Source organism: Agelaius phoeniceus, chromosome 12 (assembly GCF_051311805.1).
Source record: "Agelaius phoeniceus isolate bAgePho1 chromosome 12, bAgePho1.hap1, whole genome shotgun sequence".
Classification (NCBI taxonomy): domain Eukaryota; kingdom Metazoa; phylum Chordata; class Aves; order Passeriformes; family Icteridae; genus Agelaius; species Agelaius phoeniceus.
In genome coordinates, this window is record NC_135276.1 from 13,259,687 (window position 1) to 13,284,257 (window position 24,571).

General features: G+C 40.5%; 1 protein-coding gene across 1 annotated transcript in view; it reads left to right on the top strand.

Moving 5' to 3' along the window:
* Positions 1–596: 596 nt before the first annotated feature.
* Positions 597–24,571, top strand: part of SMPD3 (sphingomyelin phosphodiesterase 3) — a 104,323-nt gene continuing 80,348 nt past the window's right edge. The window contains exon 1 of the mRNA XM_054640675.2: positions 597–841. The gene's annotated coding sequence lies outside the window, so the exon portion shown is untranslated. The remainder of the gene's footprint in view (positions 842–24,571) is intronic.

The window sequence follows — 24,571 nt, forward strand, 5'->3', positions numbered from 1 at the left end:
TTCTTATATTCAGCAACTTGGCTTTTATTATTTTTTTTTAACTTATGCTTAAGGTTCAGATATGTAATTTATTTTCAAGATAGCATACATTCAATTTGTCTCATATAGGCTGCAGAGTAGCAGATTTTGTGCTTTCCTGTACTAAAAAGAAGTTTTTTCTGCCCCCACCAAAAAAACCCAAAAAAGGGCAGAATCAAACATTTTGGAAAGTCCCCCCCACAAAGCGCAGCGCCGCAGCGCCAACACCCCGGCGCGGGGCAGCCGCGGGCTCCGGGCGGGCGGAGCTCGCCGCTCGGGGGGCGGCGGCTCCAGTCCAGGCGTTCTCCCGGGGGGCTCCCGCCCGGGCAGCGGCGCTGCGGCCCCCGGCACCGCCCGAGCGAGCCGGCGCTCTCGGCGCTCCGCAAGCCAGGACTACACCTCCCGGCTGTCCCCGGAGCGAAGCCGCCTCCTCTCCGCGGGGCGGCTGGGAAGCGTGGTCACCGCCGCCCGTTCCGCTCGGGCGCCGCCCGGGCCGGGGCCCCGCGGAGCGCAGCGGGGCGGGGCGGGGCGGCCGCAGCGCGGCGGGCGGCGGGCGGAGCGCGGCCCCCCCGCGCCCAGGGGCGGGAGCGCGGCGCCGGCCCCGCCCGTGGCGCTCCGTGGAGCTGTTCAGCGCCCAGGTGCTGAGTCTCCCCGCGGCTTACGGAGGCTCCGGCGGCGCTCCCTTCTCACCGCTCCCCGGCGCGGCCATGGCCCCGGCGCTCAGCCGCCTCCGCCAGGCGTTCTGAGCGCTCGCCCGCCCGCCGCGCCCCGGCGTGGATGCAGCAGCTCCAGGCGCCCCTGGCTCCGCGGGGGAAGGCGGCAGGTAAAGCTTTTCCCTCCCCGCCCCATCCGCATTGCATCTCCGCCCGCCCTCCGCTCGGAGCTGCCGGCTCGGGGGGCTCTTGCCGAGCCGAGAGCCGGAGGCTGCCGGAGGCACGAGTTGTGTGCAGGGAGCGAGCTCCGCGAGGCGGACCGCGGGGAACAAAGCGGTGCGGTCCAGATGCCTTCTGAGTAGTTTCGCTATTTTAGTTTCCGGGGAGTGGGGAAGGGAAGAGCGGGATGGCTGCTTAACTGCAAATATCTGTACTTACTTAGATGTAGGGGGAAAATACCCCTACGTATATTGATGGAATCATGGAATCACATTGTTATTCTCATGGTTCAGCCGGGGAAAAGATGTGTTTGTCATACAGGTAAGATAGTGCTATAGTCAAGCCTGCAAAATGGTTTCCTTAAGTACCCTCCTCAACTGTAATGCTTGTATAGATTTTGCACTGCAATGATTTCTTACTTCTTTTCATGTGGATTACCAGCCCCACTGAAGAGCTAGGACAAGCAGCAGAAGGTCAGAGTGGCAGCCACAGTGTTTCTGTGACAAGGTGTCAGAAGAAGAGAGGAAAAAAATCCGCTGTATTTAAGGCCAAATGGCAAGTTGCACCCTACATGAAGTCATTTAGAGCCAAGCATTGTGCTGTTATGCCTGATGCTTCAGGCTTCCTCTCAGTGCTGGCTGATGAATAGGGAATTGAGCAAGCGTATTAACCATGCATAATCAAGCAGCAAGTGTTCTTCAGTGCTTGTATGTGTAGCACCTTCTGTCACAGGATCAGTGAGTATTCCTGAGCTATCAAAAGACTGTTTCACCCTAAATTGAGTAGGATGCAGCTGCACCCTTTTTGTGTTATGGGTAAGACAGGTTAACTTACCCTTCTGAGCGTGCCAGGGGAAGGGGAAGCCTGGCAAAACAGAAACTCAGCACTTTTCTCAGGTGTAGATGGTGAGAAAAGTTTAACCCAGGAGACTGCATGGAGTCAGAGCAGGAACTTGTACAGTTTCTGTGCTGATTTTCAAAAGAAACTGAAGAACCAAACTAAGATTAAAAAATTGCTTCCTTTAGAAAATCAAATGCAATCTAATAAGGATACTCTTTAGCATTTTGTTTGAACTTACTTCTGCCCTGTATCTAGAATTTCTTTGTGTATTAAGTATCTCCTCTCCCTATGTTACTGTATCAATGTCAGAAGAAAAGAGACAGAAAAAAAATTGCAGGCAGCAGTAAGGTAAGTGTTAAAAGGCAAAATCGTGAGACTCACATAAATTCCTATAATATTAAAGATATTAAAGATTCTCCAGTCTGGACAGAAACATAGTCCTTCTCATTTTCATTATTTTCATTGACTTGGCTTTCTTTTTTTTTTTTTTTTTTGGTACTAATTATTATGGTTCAGGTATGTAATTAATTTCTCAGATAGTGTGCATTCAATTTGTCTTATAGAAGCTGCAGATTAACAGATTTTCTACTTTACTATAATAAAAAGAAGTTGAATAGATTGAATGCAGTCTGACAGTCATCTCACATCCAAAAGCTCTCCTTCCAATATGCACCTTGGAAATGCAGGGGCATAACATCTGGCTTTTAACAGTAGCCTTTTAGGGATCAATTGAGTTAATAATTAAAATAGTGCTTTACTGTAAAATTAAAAATCAATTTGTGATTGATTTTTAATTTTACAGTAAAGCACACATGACTGTGTGCAAGGCAAGCTTCCCTTCACACCAGCAGAATTAGATTTCCTGACACAGCTCCTCCCCACCTCTGCCTTTCAGTGTAAGAACCATCGAAGCCTCAGAGCACGTGATCACTATGTGTGATTTAAGCGATGCTATTGAATTTTTTCCACAGGGAACAATTACTATAGAGTGACAAGTCAACCATTTTGATCTTAACAGATTCAGCTCTGTTTAGTGATGGTAACCACAGCATACTCTGCCTAACCCAGTCTGAATATCTCACTGTAGCAGTTTGCTTCTCATTTAAAAGGACACTGTTAAACCTTAACATAGGTTCTCATTTTTGGGTAGGAATAAGAGGCTTTATAACAGAAGGATGTTGTAGATGGTTCAGCTCTATGTTTGCAGTTTGCTGCTGCCTGCAAGAGCCCTCAAGAAGCCACTAAAATATGAGAAAAGCTAAGCAGCATGCTCTGACCACACCCCTACATTGCCATAATTCATAAACCAAGACTCTGTGCTTGCTGCCACATTCTTATTTCTACCTGGTCAGTTAGGACAAAGAAAAAGCTGCTTTGTCCTAATGAAGCCACTGCAGCATGCTTTTAACAGAGCCAAAAATCTGGGCTTCCCAAAATGTATTAAAAAGGACTCGTGTTTCCCAACATTGTTTATGCTAAAGGCTATTGCAAATAGAATATTTCTGCTAATTACTTGTATGTCAGCTTGGGCAATAAACAATCAATATTTTACTGATGTAGAATTCACTGCAACTTTCTGTGTCCAGTTATCATGCCTTCAGCACAGTAAATTAAATCTCAAGTTGCAATTTCTTTGTGGAAATGTTTATTTTAACTTCCAAAGGAGACTGCTGAAGTCATGGAAATCTTTCCATTACACTTCAGTAAAAGTCTATTTTTCAAAAAGACTTGCCCAGAAACCTGACCTGGATATATTTTAATGTCAGAGCCACGGTTATGATCGCACTACACAGCAACACATTAAGGGTAAGGGTTTTTAAAGATTAAAAAAAAATTATACAATCTGTACAAAAATGATATAGTTAATAATCAACATGTGCTATAGAAAAGCAGAGACTTTTTAACTGCTGTCTGTATGAGGGAGAATGACAGGACACATACCTTTATATGGTATGGAGAATCAAAGTACTCTGTATTACCAAAATATCTTTTTAATATTGGCCCCTAGGTATGGCTGAGATGGCTTATGTATTTTCTACAATTCTAAAAACCAAAAAATAATTGCATGTATTGTGTAGTGCCAATTTTCTACTTGAATTCTAGCAATTCTTAGCGTTAAACATAACTAGATTTTACTTACCCCCATAAATGCCTGTAAATTGTTATATGATACTCCCAAGTCTACTCTTTAAAAAAGGCATTTAAATGCACACTGCAATAAGCAATTATGTACTGCTTAATTTTAGAAGAAAGGGCCTGCTAACTAAAAAGGAGCAATCCCAGTGACTTGCTTCAAGTATCAAGTAATGTTTTCAGTGATTTTTGAAGGTATAGCTTCTAAGTATATGACTGTAATGTTTAAGCATTAGTTTTAAGTTCTCCACAACACTCCCTAACAGAAGAAAATTGTAGCTGCACTCCAGGCATATTGCTATAATCATGTACTTTCATGTCTCATAGGTCAAAGCCACTCTAAAATCTGGGAAAATGTTAGACTGTCATTGAATTGTGACATTGTTGTAAAAGGGACAATCCATAATTTGAGCTGACAGCACAATGCTGACAAGATTTGCAGAAATATTCACTTCCATTTTATTTTGTCTTGAACAAGTAGTTTCTGAGAAATGGGCAGTTTGGAGACAGTATTTATGTAGATCACAATGAATACAAGGTTTTCCTCCTTGTGTAAGTTCTACTCAGCTTTGTTTCTCAGCTTGGGATGGGCACAAGAAGAGAAAAACTACGGGACAGAGGGCAAGCCCTGCACATACAGTTGTACTTATCCACTGGGAAGTCACCAGATTTTGGTGATTCCTGACTTGGTCATGCACATACTGAGCCCTTTGAGGGCTCTACTGTCAGCCACTCCACTTTTACTCTAAGAGGAGGTAGAATGCTGTCACACCTTAAAGAGGTGACCAGCAAACATCCTCTTGAGTTAAAGCAGGAGCAAGCAATTTCATCATTATAGAAAATTTCAGTGAATGTGAGGGAGACTGAGAAATCTCTCAGTCTTGGATCTTGTGCTGCAAGTTTGAGGTTTAACAAGCATATTTAAAGAACAGCTCAGTGTGAGCTGACCCCAGTCTCCTCAGTGGGAGTAAGTGCCTGGGCAGAATGCCTGCTTCTCTGTCAGGGATGATTATTCTCTCTGGCCTAATACTTGATAGTTTGCATTCTTCACTCACCTGCTATTTTACAGAGCAGAGGTGATAGGCCTGGACTAGCACCTGTTTGCAAGAACTGCACAAAACAATTTGTTCTGTTGTTTTTCAGATTTCTTTCTTGGCTTTTTTTGAGATGTGTCTGAGGCTGTGTCAGCTATCAAAAAATTACACTTGGGTTTTTTTAGATCTCTTGCTACTTGTCCTCAAAAATGCAACTTGACAAAATTTGCAAATACAGACACATGAGGTATTCCACGAGACACACAGGACCAAATTATTGAAAATTTCTGAAACAAACGGAATTTCCATTAGTTTCCATTTAAGATGGTTATACAGTCTTCTTCAAATTTGGAACCAAGATGTCTCAAAAATTATAAGAGAAGAGTAATCTATATACAACCAATATTCCACTCACAAGAAGTTTATCCTCTGCCTGTCCACTTATCTTTGTGCCAGCATAAAAGGATTATTCTTGCTACATTTTCAGTAGAGAGTTGCTCTGGTGACATGGTTTGCTATTTTTGCTTTGGAAGTGCATTAAAACTTCAGCATAGCTAACACAAAGCAGAAAAACTGGTATCCTAAAAGTATGGGAAATTATTTTTAAAGATGCCCTTTGTTAACATGATTCACACAGCATCTGTTGAAACTTGCACTTTGGAAAGTAGTGTGTGACCTATGACACAGCTCAACTACAGAATAAAAACAAGATTTAACAGTTCAGTTTTGAGATAATTAAAAATGCATATTCTTCATATAATAAGAGGATGTTTACTCTAGAAATATGTTACCAGGGAACAGGTTACAGTTAAACAACATAGGCTGAGAAATTCTGATTTAAAAATGAATTACATCAATGCTTAGACTTATATCACTGTCTTATAGGGAAAAAACCCACCAGATGCACTGTGAGTTCAGAGCAAACTGCAGAGAGCATGTTCTGGGCTCTGTTCTGGGTAGCTGATTGCTGTCTCAAGGAGTACTGTTAAGGAAAAAAGTTTAACGTGGGTTTACTGTACAATCACACCCCCACCCCCACTCCCTTGTCTTCTAAAAGGCATCAACTTGAACGGCATTCTATTAGTGTTACATAATTGCAAAGTTTAACCACATATAGCTGCTTAAATCTGAAAGCTGAGGTAATAAATGTAAGGCAAGTATTTTCTCTGAGGTACTTAAGACTTCTGTTAACTGCTGTTCCTCAATCTATTTCAGTATTAACAATAGCAAAAATACCCTTTAAAGTGACAAGCCATATCTGCCACTCAAAAGTACACAAGCTTCAATATATTTTAAAACTCACTCAAGCAAAAGAGAGATAATAACTGGATTCCATCTGTCCCTCTTGACTATTTCTAAATGAGTTAACATTGATTAACAGTTTTGCTTTAAGAACAGGGTTTTGGTGATTTTTTTTTAGCTCTTTCCCACCTATACTGTGCTTCAAGCACAGTAGAAGTTTTTCACTTTTAAGCAGGATGTCTTGCTTCAGTCTTTTCTCTGCCAAAAGAAGAGTTAAGTGGTCATTTTATTCCTTTCGCTTACTCCAAACATTGGTACAGCCATGTTGGAAAAAGGGGTAAAATTCCATAGATTTCTTTTGGGTAACTGCATTGCAAATAGGCTAGCAGGAAAATTCATGATCAGCAAGCTGTGAAACTTTGTTTTCCTACTTTACTAAGAAATTACTGTCTGGAGAAAAAGTGGAGTTTAACCCTTTCTGGGAAGAGATAATATCTAAGGAATGTAAGCAGCTATCTGTTGAGGGGCTGTAGTTTTCTGTGCAGGCTACTCCATCCTTCCCATATAGCTAAGCCTAACTGCCTGTCATTGAAAACAATGAGAAATTCTGTCTCAGTGAGAAATGACAAGTGAAAATACATCAGAATTATAAGTGTGCCCTGAAACACTTCAAATATCACAGACTAGAAGAAAAAATACTCAGTTCCTGACTCCTTCATCACAGTTAATTCTGTGGAATCAGCACTGCCATACAGATGAGAGATCAGAGATTTATAGCTTTTCCTCTAGCAGTCCTTCACTGAGCTCGAAGCTGAACTCCATGGATGACCCTGCCTGCAGAAAGAAAAGACAGGGAGAGTCTAGAAAACCCTGCATGGATAGGAGTCTCTTATCTAAGCTAAGGAACTGGCAGCGAAAAATGAAGAAAGATAAGAATCTTGTTAAGTTTATTATTTCTTTGTGAACTAGTATGTGTTAGTAGATCTAGTCAGAGGATAGAGAGCAGTTGGTGTTCTCTTGTTGCCATGAGTGAGAGCAAAGAAGGATAAAACCCCTCTTGGAATTCCTTAGTGCCTCTTTGAGAGAGAAAGAGAGGGAAGAAGAGACCCTGACAATATGAATTCCTGTGCAGGTGGATACAGACACTGCTGGCAACAGGCTGGAGATGGGGATCCTTGCTAGTCCCAGGGGATGCACACACAACCAACCCCTTTCTCATGATAGAGCTTTAAGCTGTTGTTACTCTGCAAGCATGGCAAGACAGAGCAAGTAAAGAGACTCTGTAGTGTAAAACCAGCCCTTCATTGATTCTAGTCCTGGGGAAACTTTCCTTACTCCCACAGCAAAGCTGGAAAAATTCCTGAAAGAATCCAGTCCTGATAAGGTGCAATTATGTAAATTACTCTGTTTACTGCCAGGGTATCAGCTATATGATAAACATTCCTTTGAAAGGACAATGTACAATGGAAATGAAGCACAGGAAGTTGGCTACCACAGCCTGGCAAACCTAATTCCAGTGTATGTTGCTTTAAACATATGGGAATACCTTGGATATAAAAGGATTTTTATTCACTGTGAGAAGGCCTGAATGGCAATTCACTTGCCATTTCACCTTTCATATTAAACTATTAGCTTTCAGATAACATGAGTGACAGAAGAAGGTATTTGCAACTTTTTAAAAAACAGTTTCCTGAAAATTTCTTAGAACCTCAGCTGTAGCCCAATATCCTCTTCTTTATGTCTTCCAAAGCCAAGCATAATGTAGCCTGTGGACATAAGGTGAAAAAGTACAGGCACAGCTAAATCTTTATTGAACACAGACACATTTGTTGAAAGTTTCTGTGATGCATAGCACACACACTGCTGCTGCACATAGCTAATTGCAATAGTCCTGCAAGAAAAGGCTATGGAACACAGAAGAATCAATGTATAGACACAGAACCCTACCCTACCAGACCACTAGGTCAGCACAAAGTAAGTGCTCTTTCTAATTTTGACTCTTTGGACTTTCCAAGGCAGCCTTCACAAGTAATTTACAGCAAATATGTGATGTTCATCTCAGCCAGCTGATACAATGCTTGCTTTCATTATTTCCCAATGGCAAGGTCCTTCGAGTCTAGCTTATACATTAACCTTGCAGATTTTACACATTAAACTTTAGTCAGCTAAGCCAAGTCCTAAAAGAAAGAACAAAAGAAAAAAATCCCCCAATGTCAGTGTGTCATTCTCCTCATGACTTAATGCTTTTAACTATTACTTCTCATACTGTTTTTCTTGCACAAACAAGTTTCAAATGTCACACCTAAGAGGAGGAAAAGGAAATTTTGGTTTGTTTAGTTACTGTAAATAAACACATCCATTATGCCCATTCACTCCTTCACCTGCTGGTGTGCCAGCAGCTACCTACAATTCTTCAAAAGGGCTCCCTAACACAGCCACAAAGAAAGTTTTCCCCCATGCAATCTCAGTTTCACACAAATGTATTTCCTTCCCACAGAAGCCAGGAAAATCCTGACAGATGGAAGAACCAGTAAACAGCTTCAGTCCTGGAATGGCTTCATATTAACTCTATGTCAGGCAGAGATTACAGCTCTAATTTCATAATCTGCCTCTGAAGAGCTACTTCTGATAACACTGCAAGGCCCAGCTCCAGCTTTCTCCATTCAGAATTTACCTATAGAGTCTTTAGATCTGTGCCACAGCTGTTTTTACAGAATATGTAAAGTCACTTAATTAAGCTTCTTACTGAACACATGATAGGTGAATGGAACAGCATGCCATGCCCTGTTTTAAAAAGTATGAAAAAGAATGGTAAACTCTACACAGTGATGTTCCTATTACTTTAGGATGTTGCAATGAGCATTTCTGGCCAACTGGGTGTGACTTGCTTGCATAGTTTTGATAAAATGTAAATCTATTTAACTATAATACAATGTAAAAACTATGATGAAACTAAAGCCATGATGGAAAGATTTTATTAGTCTAATATAAAAATTGAGTTTTTATTCACTTCACACTTCCTCAACTATATTGGTGGGAATTCCAGCTGGTGTGTGAGGAATTCTCTTTGGTAACTCAGATTATTTAAAGCATGAAATCTTGAAATCTTATGAGGCCTAACTTTTTTTTTTTTTTAAGAGGGAATTAATTGAGATTCCTTTTGGTTAATAGCATGCTAAGTAGTAGCTAGCTCCTTCTAGCCTAGCACGTAAGTAGATTTTGTTTGCTCTTAAAATACCCTTCCAATCACATTCTGGTGAATAGTTTTATTCTTCTGAAACCAGTTTACAAGTTATTTCAAGCAGAGTAAATTATCACAGGTGGTGTGTTCACCTACCAACAATGACATTTCTTAATGTTCATGGGGTAATGCTTGGCTTGAACCCAGACTACAGAGCACACCCTCATGACAAGAAGGGAAGATAAGTTGTAGCTCACCAGTTTCCTCTGCAGCTTCCTTGGATTTGGATACTTGCTCTTCTTAGCATAAGACATCTGTAGCTTCACATAATGAGAGAAAAAGTATATTAGTAACCAGTTCACTGTTGGAGATTTCTGGACAGTTGCAAATTTCTTTGCCTCTGCTGGTTATATTTAATCATATGACTTGGCATGATCACACCTGAGTACTTCACTTAATAGGGTTTTGGAGACAATCTCTGCTGTCACCTTCCTACTGGAAATCACATTCTGGAGTTAGGGAGTTGATTTGCCTGGGACAAAGCCAGAAAAGAAATTAATTTACTCTCACTGTCGTATGCTGCTGTCTTGAATGTTTTCACTTTCTGTGCACAAAGGAAAAAAAGGCCTGAGCAATGGCAGAAAAACACTGTGTAACTTAGTAAAACTTTTCTGTACCACTGGAATGACTTATTCCACTGGCATAAATTCTGTTACCAGTGTAGTAATACAGCTTCAAGTTTCTAGCCCAGAAGGGATGAATGCATTATGAACACACTTCTACCAGCATAAGAGCATCACACTGTGAGAAGACCTGCTTCAGTGGCAATGTTCAGTTTGGATGCAAACCTTCCTCAGATGGACAGCCCCTCATGAAAGGCATTAAATGACAGGTCTAAATTTATCCTGGAGGTCATAAGTACAGTGGGGAAATGAAATCCATCTCACTAATTATCAGTTACTACTGTAAGCACACTCAGATTTCTTTATCATTAAGAAACATTAAGTGTGGAAGAAATCCAGAAGATTACAAACAATGACATCTAACATGCAAATCAACTGGGAGTTTTAATCTTCTGGGGCTTCTTCATTGTGGACAGCTGCCAGCTGCAGATGCTTGGCTGACTAATTGGCACTAGCAATAAACAATATTTGAGTTTGTCCAGGAAAGGAGCAGAAGGTCTGAGAAAGGATTACCAATATAAATTAAAATGAAGAAAAGCTGCTATGTCTCTATTTAAATTATTATCTGTGTGGTTCATTTCTACAACTGAAAATTGCACTAAACCCAAGTAGTTGTTTATAAAGCTCTCAACACTGTCTAACTGAATCTTAGCTATTGGAAGATTATAAAGCAAGTATAGTGTACAAAAATAAACCAAACTGCTACTATAATAAGGAAAACTATACTCTCAGGGCTTCATAAAGTAATTTTGCATCCAGACCTGACTGGCTTACAAGCAAATAGAACTTTTCATCAAAAAGATTGCTAGATTGTTTAGCAATATGCCAGCCCCTGAGCTACAAAACAATCTATCCTATCTGTAACATTGATACCAGCACAGAGAAGTTATTATCTAACTTATTGACTGAAGGTAACAATCTTACACTTCTCAGGAGCTATTACCTGACTTGTGTAATATCTGAAACTACTTAGATGCTTCTTGCAGTGATGGGTAGAGTTACTGTGCCACAACAAACAGAACTGGATTAGGCCTTCCTTGCATTCAGACATGCAATCCCCCAGACAGAATTCAGGGAAAAGCTGTCAAATTGAACAAAATTACTCTAACATTTTCAGGAAAAAAGGTGAAGTGATAGACAAACAACTTGCAAAGGAACCTGTAAAAAGGAGGGTGCAGAAGAAAGCAGCCATTAAGAGCCATGGATGAGATTGAGAGGATTGAAATGTAGGATATTCATGTGCAGCAACAATTGTTTTAAAAGCTTCTGAATAAAAAATTAACAGCTGATGGCATACTCACTAGGACTTACATCTAGTCTGAGAAGGAGAGCTGTTAAGATAGTGAGTGAGCCAGCAAGACAGATGGCTGGTGAAGGAACTGACACTGCAAGAGCTGGAACATTCAGTAGGGAGGAAAAACAACAGCTCTACCCATGAAGGGACTGCTGCCAAGCACGTAAGTGAAGTGAGCAGAATCACACAATTTCAACAGTTTCTATAAAAATGTCGATGATGTGCTGAACTGCAGGCAGTGTATAGGGCCCCAAGCTGACAGTTCTGCATCAGCACAGAAGCAAACAGACAAAGGAAGAATTAAAAGGTCATTACCTGAAAACCAGCAGCAAATAGCTCAGAGATGTGAAACTACACAAGTGAGTAAAAAGACACTGTACGAGTGAGGAAGTGCTCAATAGGCATAAGCACTTAAAAGATAACTCTATCCCCTAGCATTCATTTGCAAAGACTGCCTCTTGTATTCAATATGAAAAACAGTGTCAGAGGCAAAGTTTTATGACATCACCTCACCCCTCCTCCCCAATTTAAATCTGTCTACTAGGAATAAAATAGTTTCCACAAAGCTTGCATTTCTCACAGCTACAGATTTACTATCAGTAACATTCCAGACATTCATTACAGTCAACTCCAACACCTGTATCTTGAAACCCACCAAATATTTGCAGTCAAGTCTCCACATACTTTCAAATATTTTTTAGTACAATCCACTTCTCTTTACACTGATAAAAAGAATCCTTGAACAATCTGGCCATAACATATTGTTGAAAATTGAGTGAATTCAATGCACAGGGTTTAGGGGTTGTAGGAAGAACAAGTTTGAGAACTGAACAGCTTTGCATGAACAAGGAGGTGTTGTGAGGTCTCATGAAAACTGATCTTGAATTTTGATACCAACATGTGGAGAGATAGTTCTTACAAAAAAGGAGGTTTAGAATAGTATACCAAATGAGCACCTTATTTTACAAAGTTTCTACATTCACTTTCAGTTACCAAGTTGCTCTTTCCTATTATTTTTCCTTATTATTTTTCCAGCCCATTACTGCTGCCAGTCATTGAAAACAAGAGGAAAAGTGCATCCTTCTTTTGAGTTCTGTGATGGTGTTTCTGTATTTAGCATTAGCACACAGACATACACTGAAGTACATGTTGTTTTCATTAATTGTGCACTGTGTAATAAGTGTTTAAGCTGCACAGTTCAAGAAAAACAGCTCATTGCTGAGGACAGATCTCCAGAAATTCTTTAAGCACTGATGAATCTATTACCACTACTGTAGCAGAAAAATTACTATGGCATAGACAAGTAGATTATTAAAAATCATTCCAAAATTCATCCAGAATATGATTATATTTCTGGTATTTGGGAAATTAGATTACTTTTCAAGATGCAGAAAGATTTTAATACAGAGGCCAGGCAAACTAATTAAATAAACAGTATGGGACGGCTCCAAAACATTATAGATCACACATAATGCAAAAAGCCAATATAATTATGAAGAACTCAAGTCAGCCATCAATAAAGGTAGTAGGGCTTATTCATTATTATCAGTAAAGGCACCTTTTCCCTGGTTTAAGAACTGTGTTGTTGAGAGTTTGTTGCATAGCATTAGCAAGATACAGGTAAGGCAAAGCGAGGCTATTCCTCAAGAGGGCACTGACACTGTATTCTGAGGCCAACATTACCTTCGAACAAATACAACATTGAGATTAATAACATACAGATCACACTTCATCTAGAGGAGAACACCGGTGAACGTTTCACATTTCACCCTGCACCAGAGCACCTGGCTCCCGGGAACAGCAGAATCTCTGACCAAACCCCCTGAGCCATCGCTGCCTCAGGGCCCTGAGCGTCCCTGCCTTCACATCACTGTCCCCACCTTCACATCGATCTCCCCACCCTCACACTGTGGCCCCACCCTCACACTGTGCTCCCCGCCCTCACATTGCGCTCCCGCCCTTACCACGAGGCCCCTGCCCTCACACCTCACTCCCCGCCCTTACCACGAGGCCCCGCTGTCACACTGCGCTCCCCACCTGCACACCACATCCCTGCCCTCACACCGCATCGCCGCCCACACACCACATCGCCGCCCTCACACTGCATCCCCGCCCGCACACCGTATCCCTGCCCTCACACCGCATTGCCGCCCTCACACCGCATCCCCACCCTCACACCACATCCCTGCCCTCACACTGCATCCCCACCCTCACACTGCATCCCCACCCTCACACCGCATCGCCGCCCACACACCACATCGCCGCCCTCACACTGCATCCCCGCCCGCACACCGTATCCCTGCCCTCACACCGCATTGCTGCCCTCACACCGCATCCCCACCCTCACACCACATCCCTGCCCTCACACTGCATCCCCACCCTCACACTGCATCCCCACCCTCACACCGCATCGCCGCCCACACACCATGCTCCCTGCCCTTACCGTGAGGCCTCACGCTCACACCACAGCCCTGCGCTCACACTGCGGCCTCCACCCTCACACTGCGAGGCCCCGCCCTCACACCGCACTCCCTGCCCTCACACTGAGGCCCCGCCCTCACACTGAGGCCCTGCCCTCACCTAGGCCCCGCCCCCTCCACAAGCAGCCAATCAGAGCTCCCTCATCTCTGCCCGCGCCGTGAGCAGCCAATGAGAGCGCACGCGGCGGGAAAGCAGGATCTGCATGGCAGCACGTGTGGGTGGGCAGATGAGCGCGCTGCCTCAGGGCGGGCGAGGCCCCTCAGGAGCCCGCACCGGCTGCTGCTCCACTCAGGCGTGTCACAGTAGCCTTGCAGAAGGAGGGAGAATGAGGGAAAAGCCAGGAACAGCAGCAGCTGAGAGAGGCTGGTTAGCGAGAGGCACAGCTGCCGTGTTGGGATGTCGTGGGTCATCTCCTCGGAGCAGGACTTCTGCTTGTAAAGCTCTTGGTTAGTGTTGTGGAAATAAATCCTGCTAGGCAGTGTGAAGCAAAAAGGTGTTTCAGTGGCAGTAGCTTTATTAAGTAATTAAATGTTTTATTAAGTAATTTGTTGGTAATAGATATTAAGCATTGTTATAGAATAGACTATTAGGCATTGTTCTAATACATAATTTTTCTCATGTCAGTGTGCAGATCCTTCCCCAAGCTGTACCGAGCTGAAATCAAGGCCTGGTTACAGTTTCTCTTGAAGGAGGTGAGGTTTAGGGCAGATGTGCCCATTTTCAGGGCATCTCATGAGGGACCAGCCCAGCCCTCAAAACAGGGAGTTAGACAAAAAACAGCACCAAATGATAAGTAAGTGTTGCAGGACAATGTCTCTCCTCTGAAATTACTGAGAAATGATGGAAGCACAGGAAGCACATGGATTTGCCATCCTCTTCCTCTTAAGTGAGTGAACCTGTAAATTGGGTAAGCACTCTTAATCCTCGAGGGTAGCCTGGGATGGCTCTTCTTTAAACCTTCATCAGCTTTTATTGAGGCTTTAGGATCTTGGGATCAAATTGATTAGCTATTCTGTGTTGTGTTTGCTCAAGGGACAGGAAGGAAACATTGAATTATGCCCACCTGGGGTTACTTGCTAATGAATAATGTAATTATACCCCAGGGTATTAGAAGGGTTTTACATTTAATCCCATATGTTTTTGTTTTCTCTTAAGAATCACCTACGTTTAGATAAGCTAGAATTAACATTGCCTCTTTGAGAAGTCTGTATTTGTGACCACAGTAAAAATAGTTTTTGTTAGAAAATAAGATGTTTAAATTATCAGGGCAGGTGGCAGAAGTAAAAAGCCAAGCACTTCATGCATATGTTTTAAAGGCAAGAGTTCCTTAACAGATGCATGGAGACTTCTCCATATAGCTCTGATCACAGCAGAAAAATGATGGTTCTTTTTCTATGTGGCAGTTCAGAGAACTAATGGAAAGTGACTTTCTAGTGTAACAACTATATGAAGTGGACAAAACTGTCATTTCAGTTTTAAATTTGAACCCAGAAACACAAACAACTACTATACTGCTAAATTCTGATATCCTCAAATAAACTCCAGCAACAGAACAACTTTTATTTGTGTCTTTGGGACAAAGCATTGTGCTGAAGGCAGAATTTTGGCCTTGGTATTTCACATTTTATATTAAAGTTCAAAGCTGTGAAAGCTTTAAAATATGTAATTCAATCTCATTTTGCACAACACTTTAGGAAATGAATTCTGGGGTGTGTGTTAAAGCTAAGTGATACCATTCTAGCCCACGTAAATAGCAAATGGTTACATTCTCTTTCACACCTGTATAAATTTACAGTTGGATGAATATTCTGGTTCTGTCTTTTTTTTCCCATGGTGTGTAAACTGGGATAATTTACAGACATTGAACCTGATTTGGTTGCAGGAAAAGTAAGGTGTGAGGGATTGCTACATTTTCCTTCAGGCCAGCTCATTGTTCTGGCTCTTATTTACTGTCTGTAGCAACACCTCAGGCTGATATCAGTGAGGAATTGGCAAAAGGAAGATGTGCTCAGTGCTGGCTCAGAAAGACAAATATAGAAATAAAAAAGAGGCTAAACCCAAAAGTGGATGGTGCCAGTAAATGTAGTAGTGGTAGTAAGCTTTGTGATTACAAATAGACTTATTCAGTAGATTTACTCTGTATGTCCTAGGTTGCCTCTTACTTTGTTCCTCCTCTGACAGAAAAACATTGTCAGGACTCCCTTTAGTGACTGCAGTGTTGGTTTTGAACATATGAAAATTGATTTTTAAGAGCTTGGAGCCAGGTTTTCAAGTACTTGGCATCTATAATTGGGGCAGGTTTTCGAAAGAGGTTAGCACTGACTGTTCTGAGCTCTTGTGAAGATTTGTCCATTTTGATTTTGTGCCTAACTGAACTGATTTGTTGAAAATCTGGTCTCTGTAGCAAAGCGTGACATTCTTAGAATGCTGTCAGGGCAGTAATAACACTTCCAAGGAGAAAAAAAAGCTGTACAGCACCCCCCCCTCAGTTCAGTACCCCAAAACTGCCACCCAGAACTCAGAGTATGAGTAAGGCAGGGTTGTAAGCCGGTATGTGTTGCCAAACAGTTTTCTAGGATTTCACAGTGTACAAGTATGGTATTGCTACTTCTGTTCTGGATGTGTTTATTTAAAGTAAAAGCTGCTGTGAAAGGAAGCTATAAATGCTAGTTATAAGAGTGCAAAAATGTGTTTGGGAAGCCACAAGAGGAAAATGCTTTAATTGAAATGTACTGTAGCTGTTGTTAATAATTTTGTGAGTTCTGAGATAACAGTACTGCTTCTAGAGCTGTGCTGCCTTCTGACCTGGGGCCTGGGATGAACATTTTGATTGTCCATCACTCTAATCAATAGTGTGAATCCTACTGAATTTGATTTAGCAGTGTTGAGTCCTATGTTAAAATAGTAGCAGTATGAACAAAATGAATGTTTTGTGCTGGAGAAAAAAATTTAAATCAGCCATGGGCCATCTTTTTTACTGGCAGAGCTGTTACAGGGTGATAATATTGATTGATGTGGTCTTTCTGGCTAGTTATGTCACTTACTATTGCAGATTACTGCAGAAGATTTCTATTTCTGTTTTCAAATAATTTCTTTTATTTGAAATTAATTTAGTGTCCATTTCTGCAATGTTTTGGCCTTGTCTTTGTCTCTTAATCACTGTCTGAAGAATGAATTATTAATTATTGCAGCTGGAAGAAACAAACCAATAATTTTCTGTGGCCTTTTGAGGAGAAAGACAAACCAAACCAAACCAGAGCTTCATTTTTGCACACATTGTACTACTTGCCTAGTGTGCTTGCACGGTTGAAATAAGGATCTCCAATAATCCAGGATAAGCAAACAATAATACTGTAATTTCCATGTAGGAAGTATGGGATACATGTCTACCTGCTACGGTTGCATTTACAGAACAGCTGAGTGAACCTCTGATAAACAAATGAAAATAAATTGAAAATGACTACATTTGTGTTGATACCTCTCAGAGCAGTAAGATTCATTCACACAGAGGTGATAAGGGAAAAGAGATGAGCTGTTCTTGAGCTACCTGCTTTCCAGACCTTTCATAAAACTGGAGATTAGGGCATCATGCTATTTTTAGCTTGCACTGGCAAGCTAGCTGGAGTGAATTCTAGGCTTTGAAAACATTAATAAATTAGAATAAGATGGTGATTGTAGAGATTGAAAAAACTTGCATGAAGGGAGCTGCCCATAAACAGTCACTGCTCTGTGAGTTCCAGGTCCAATCCCATTTTGTTTCCATTTTGTCTGGGTGGTTGAATGGAGGTTGTATTTTGCCTGTTACTTAACTGTCCTGTTGTGCCATTATTCTGCTTTATTGGTGTCAATTGCAAGTAAGTTTTTTGTTAAAGATTTTGACCTTTGGCTTTGGGAGGTGTTCTTGTGTTCCTTGTTAGCCATGGCCACAAAGTTCTGGAGGTTGTTGTCCTTGTACTGTTGCATATGTACACACTAATAAACACATGTAATGGGTCTTCTGATGTCAGTGTGCCATACAGATTCTATATTTACTGATTTCAATTCCACATAGCAGTTGTTAACATTCCATCTCGTGGTTGGTATATTTTTTAGAAGTAGAACTTGTACACTGAAATGGCAAAGCCATTTCATTTTGCCACACAAAATGGCAAAGCAGAGCCTGTTCTACACTGAAATTCCCAAAGCTATTTTCCCAGGCACTTGACTTGATCATTGTGCTTTCTCTCGGTCCTTTATGGCATGTCAGAGTGGTAAATAAACAGCTTGGGAAGGGGTGTGTTTTAAAAGATTTCTTTTTTTTTTTTTTTACTAATTATTTAGTGTGTTTGGTCTGTTTTGAAAAAATCTGAAGGCTAAAGAAGTCTCACAACACTCATAAGCCTCATTTTGGACAAAGACTATTTGATGTGCTTATGATAAGACTGAGCATCCTTTTGTCACACTTTTTGGAGTGGGTGGGTAACTTAGGTCTGTTTTACATCTGTATCCCTTGAATGTCCTTCTGCAAATGAAAATTTAATTTGGTTAGGTTAGTACACTGAATTTGATTCAGCTGGCTCCTCAGTGACATCGTGAGCCCATTATGGCATCATTACTCTCCAATTACAGGCATGAAGGTGAGAAGTGACCTAGTAATGAAGGGTACACACCCAGAATGGTGTAGTGAGAATTTTGCATGAGGCAAAATGGGAAAAAATCTACTACACTGATATCTGCCAAAAGGCTGTTTGTCATAAGTGACTACTTTGAAAGAGTCCCCAAGAAGGGCTTGTGCTGAGCATTGCTGTGCTGTTGCTGGGATGTGTCTCAGGTGCAGATATCTACAATTTCTATAGTTTTATGTACTGCATAAAGTTACTGTTACTTGTACAGAAACAAGGTCAAGCAGTTTGGTACCTTTATTTAACTTGCCAGAGTAATGTCTAAGCTGCAGTTTAAAATAATCTAATATGGACTGAAACTTTCTGCTTTAGTGCTTAATGTGCTTTCAGTTTTGAAAAAAAAACTTGGTGTCAAATGTACTCCAGATATTTACTGGCATTGTTATTTAATCAATTTAATTGTATTCTGTGGTTTAAGATATTAAAAACTAAGTTTATCTGCCTTTCCAAAATGTCCTTTCTATTGTGTGAGTAGAATTTTGTGACAGTAACTGTTATGAGATCCTACAGGATACATTTTTAGAGAAACTGCACCTGCTGTAGGATGAATTTATTGGGACTGTTCTGAATATGCTGCAGTAAACTGAAGGCTTGAGAGGAAGCAGCAGGATAGTAAGTGTCAATAGCAGGCAGAGTCCGTGTAAGTTACATCATATTGAATAGTTTAATACTGATTCACAGGGATGTGTATTTTCATTCTCAAGGAAGATCACACCCACAGAGGACTGGTGGCCAGAGAAAATGGAATAAACCTGAGCAGCAGGGAAACAACTTCTAGTACAGGAAAAAAGTGAAATCTAAGGAAACTGAGGCAAAAGCTGCACATTCTTTTCACAGGATGTATCTGAAAGTTAAGGTCTCCTGACAGGAAGTGATCCAGTGGAATATACATAGTAAAGCTGTCAACTGGCAGAGCAGCAAGTAAAGTGAGTTTCATTTAGATTCTCTTTTTTCTTGTATCAATTTATCTACAAGTAGTCACATAAAGATACCAAAGCAGTCAGCTGTGGTGTGGTGTGCTGTGGTGCTGTGTAGTACTTTGGTGATGCAGACCCAAGCTCAGTTTCAAGATGATGAAAATCAGTGCTGCCACACAGTTTTTAGCTGCATCAATGCCTTGGTTTAGTTAACTGTGCAGGGCTGCATGAGGTGCCAGTGACAAGTGCACAAAGTACCATGAAAACACATATAGCAGACAAGAAAAAGTGCAAACCAATCTTATCTGGTGAAGGTTCACAGTGGCCAAGTCAAAAGTTCTGTGAACAGATGAAAAATGGTCTTGCACATAGTTTAGTTACTTCTTGCCATTTAGAATATTATTAAATTATGAAATGTCATCTTGCATTTAAATTTGTCCAGCTTTCTGCTCTGGTTTGCTTTCTGGAAAAAATCATTGAAGTTTTCTAGGTGCTATGGAGACAGTGCTGATGTCAGAAATGTTTTCAGTGGGGGCCTGGAACAGGGAACCAGATGGCTGCAGTTACTGGTGAGCATGGCTGGCTGGTGGTGCATAAGTGAGCAGGGGAGTGCAGAGCAGAATTGCTGAGCTGGCTGTGGATGGTGACTCACACTGGCAGCAAGGTGGGAGAGCCTGCAGAGCCTGGGAGCTTTCCCCTGGTGCTGCAGTCACACTGTGCCCATGGTGTGCCCACAAGCACAGCCTCACCACATGGCTGCACTGGCTTCAGTTCATGCCAGCTCAGGTGCCTCTCATTTGCAGCTCTGGACCAGATTACACTGCATGTTCAACTCTGGGGTTTTTTTCTGTCCCAGGAAATGATGAGATATATTTCTGGTACTTATATTGTCCTGACCTTTATAGACCTTTATTTTCTAGGTGACTTCACAACTTATGGGGCTTTTATAAGACCTGATGCCCCAGGGGTGAAGAGACAGTATAGGTGTAGCATGAAGTGTCTCTGTAAATGAAATAAATTCTTGGGTTTTTAAAAGTATTGAGCTTTTGGGTAATGTTAAATGCTGTTGCCTTAAAAAACTTAGCATCTTGCATTTAACTGGAGCAAAACCAAGAACAGTACCACCAAAAAAGCTTTCCAAATTCCAGACTTCTCCCACACTCTGAGAAGAGCCTCCTCCTCTGTGAACCTTGAATCCCATTTGGTGCAGTTGCCATCAGTGCAGAGCTCTGCTGCTGAGGTCACTGCTTGGCTCTGGAGTCAGCCACGCTGCTTCTCCTGCTTGCCTCTCCATCCAGCACACGAGTTAATCAGCCTTGCCAGCTGATTAACTCTGCTCTGCTCTATCTATTGTGTCACTTGCTTTTAGGTTTTATTCTGAAGTACAGGTCAGCAAAGAGTTTTGGTGGTTTACTTATCCAGCTTTCTAACAATCCTCTTTTATTTGACCTTTCCTTGTGTTTAGAAGAAGCTGCTTCTAAACATTTCTTGGGGTCACCTTTCTTCCTCTGAAGTCCTTTGAAACTCTTATTTGCTGTGATACCTGTAAAGACTTTACAGTGGTTAAACATGCTTATTGTGATGTTCACTTGTATTTTTCAGTGACTCTGTTCAGTTCTCTAAAAATAAAATGAAATATTCTGTAAGCTCTTCAGAACAGAGATTGGCTTTTTGTACAAGTGTTTAACACAGCAGGGCCCAGAAATCCAGGCAAGGGCCTATAATACCACCTCAAGAGAGAAGAAAAAATATTTCCAGGTATGAATTATTTTTTCATAGGAAGGTAAGTGTGGGGTGCCTTCAGAAATCATTCCTTCATAAGGAAATGTGCATTAATTCTAAGAATATTTGATGATTTCTAATCAGGCTGACATATCTACAATGGAAAGATCAAGATTTTTTTATCAATGATATTTAAGGCACCAGTAGCATTTCTGTGAGCTCAAATGGTCTATGTGCCAAAAGTATTCTGCTGGAAACCTACAATTATTCTGTAAACTTCAAAATCCAGAATTCAAGATGAGAAGAGGCTGAGAATTCTGCACTTGATGAGCTCAGGCTGAAAGCTGGAGAAAAAGCATTTTGCCTTTTATGCATTCTGTCAGCTACAACAATGCTAACCAAAGAAAGTGTCATCTCCCTAGAGTCTCTTTTCAGACAAATGTGCTACAGGGCAATAATGAATCTTAAAAGAAATTCATGATGGGAAAAAGCAGTGTTTTGCATATAAATGTTTCTAATGGAGCTATGAACATCAGTCTTTTGCTCTATTACTTTGAAAAATTCCATGTGAATCCTTGTAGCTGTTAGTAATTCAAGACATTGAAGGTGCTATTTATTTTTATTTGTGTTATGTTCCTTATAAAATATTAAATACTCCTTTGGCCAAAATTACTACTAACTCTTTGAGACTGTACAAAAATATTATTCATAACCTCAAAAGCTTAAGTTGCTAATGGGTGACTTGGATAAACTGTGATTAGCAGAGAGCAATTCCTACTGATCTCCTAGACAGGAGTACTAGAGGTAAGTAGATTAAAATTTGTAAGGAAATATATTTCTCCAGCATTGTTGACCTAATGAATTTTTTAAGAACTCTAAAGTTATACTTTAGAGCCCCAAATAAATCACTTAGATTTTGAACATTTTTCTTAGTTTTTCTCTTTGTATCACCTGTGATTATTTTTACAGTCTACACAGCACAGATTTCCAGCTTATCTCTTCAGCCATGGGGAGTAAACTCCCTCACTATATTTTATTTTAAGAGAATTAAGATCCCTGTAATTTGCTGGAACCTTACAAGAAAAAAAACCTAACTCCACCTATGTAAGGAGTTCTTAATCAAAAGTAAATTAGATCATCACTAAATTGAAAAGAATGTTAGACTTTTTTTTCTGTATTGCATGGGGAAATTGATCACTGTTTTAATTGTCCATCTTCATGCCACATCCATCCCAAATTCTGCCCACAGAATGTGTCATCAGGAAAATGCAACTGTGCTGAGATTCTACTGCCACATGTGATTGAAACAAATTTTGACACTTCTTGGAAATTTCACAAGCACATATACCAGCTGAATTCTGCATAGATTTTTTTTGGACCAAGAAAATATTTTACTGTTTGTACAAGTTTTTCCGAATTCGGCTGTTGCAAAATGCTATTCTTAACACTTCTTTTTAGTAAAGCAGGAATAACTGGTTGGCTGCACATGGGTGTTCTTGTTTGTTGTTGTTCCTCCTCCTTGCAAAGCACATCTCCAGGGAATGACTATTACAGAATGATCTGACTGGAAAAATCTATGTTCCATTAAGACTTTGGTAGAAGCAGCAATCCAGCCTGTTTAGCAAATAAAGACTTCATCCCATTGTCTTGTCATTGTGTGCCAGCGGTGTTGCCTGAGTAAGTTATGATAAAATAAAGAGGATTTGAGTCCTAATAAGTGGACATAAAGTTAATAGGTACTTTTCTGTGGTTCTGGAAAATATTGACAAGAAGTAGTTTCCTTTCTTCTTGGGTGTAACTGTGACCTGGTTGCATTGTGCATAATAGGTATTTTCACCAGTTACAGTTTTTCACTGGAAATAAAGTTGTAAAATTTAAGTCACTCAGGAATCCCTGGCACTTGCAACTTTGAAACTCAAATGATAAGCCCTAATTGCTTGCAGTGTTATTTTTTCTTTGCTATTAGGGAGTACTGTAGTGATGGCTGCGTATTTTTAAGACTTGTATGCAGCGATTCTCTTTTCCTGACATAGTTGGGCTCCAATGGGGACTGCAAATATTTTTGCCTGAAGACAGGGCCAATTATGATGTGGCTTGTGCTGATCAGTGCTTATTTTGCTTATTTTGGCAGTCAACAGTATTTGGTTACTGGCTACAAAAATAGTGTGGAATCCTTTGGGATGCTAGTACTGATTAGAACTTAGAAGACTCTGATTTCAAGGTTTAATGCATGTCTGAGACTGGAGGAAGTGCACCTGGTGGATAAGATGAGCAGCTGGTTCTGAGCTACTTCAGTGTCAAGGCATTATTTGCTTTGCCATATGCAATTGTTTATTAGAGATCTAGATTCCAAAATAGTTTCTTTTAACTAGGTTTTTCTGTCCTAGACTATTTTGATGACATTTTTATAAAAAGTTTTAAATAAAGGAAACAATAAATTAATGTCAGACCCAAATCTGCCTTTTGCTTTTGAAGTCAAGTAGTCAGCCAGTAAAAACCTGCAAATAAGCTGGTATTGCACTCCAACTTCCAGAACCAGAGGAATTTACAAAAGGTTAAAGGTTTCAGATACTTATAAAAGTGTTTGTTGCTAGACTGTATATGTGGACTCTTAAGATTTTGGTGTCCTTTGAAATATCTGTGGAACTGCTCTTTGTAGGACAAATCTTTTATGGTTTTTTTTTTTTAGAAGCACGGTGAGAGAACAGCAAACACTCTAGAGAGGAGGAAGAGAATACATGGGAAAATAAGACATGTTCAGTTTGTAGTAGAGATTTTTCTGTTCCTGAGTATTAGAAAACCACTTATAGCTGTATCAAAATCTACCAATATTTCACATTCCTGAATTTTTGCCTACTAATAATCACCGATTTAAGTTGCTAATGGGTGACTTGGATAAACTGTGATTAGCAGAGAGCAATTCCTACTGATCTCCTGGACAGGAGTTCTTCATTCTTTACTGCTGGATATTGAAAAAAAATATAGACAACATTACAACAGTCCTTATTGATTCTAATATCTTCAGTGTTTTGTTTTAGAGTCAGAAATGCAAGGGTTTTCATGTGTCACATCACCAGAGGAACACTTTTCCTTAACATGTTATACATTGTCTCACTTTAATAGAGACATCTCATAGAACTGACAGATTTATAGTTACTGTTCAATCTCTACAGAAAAGTAGAATTTACATCAGTTTCCTATTTCTAATCCCTATTTGAGATAGCATTCTGTGTAGCATGCTTTCTTTTCCTTAGTAAATCCTGTTTAAAAGATTTGGCTGGTTTCAGAAATTAGTTCTGCTCCATTGTTAACTTCACAATTCTTCATTTTCCTTTGCTGTAAATCTGACTTCTGAAAAAATCTGTTGTTTTTTAGACAAAGGCAAAATTTTTATTTTTATTTTTTTAAGTTTTTCTGCACGGAACTTCATACTATTACTCCTTCTTATAAAAATGGTGAAATTTGATTTTAGTTAAGTTTTAGGGGAGTGAAA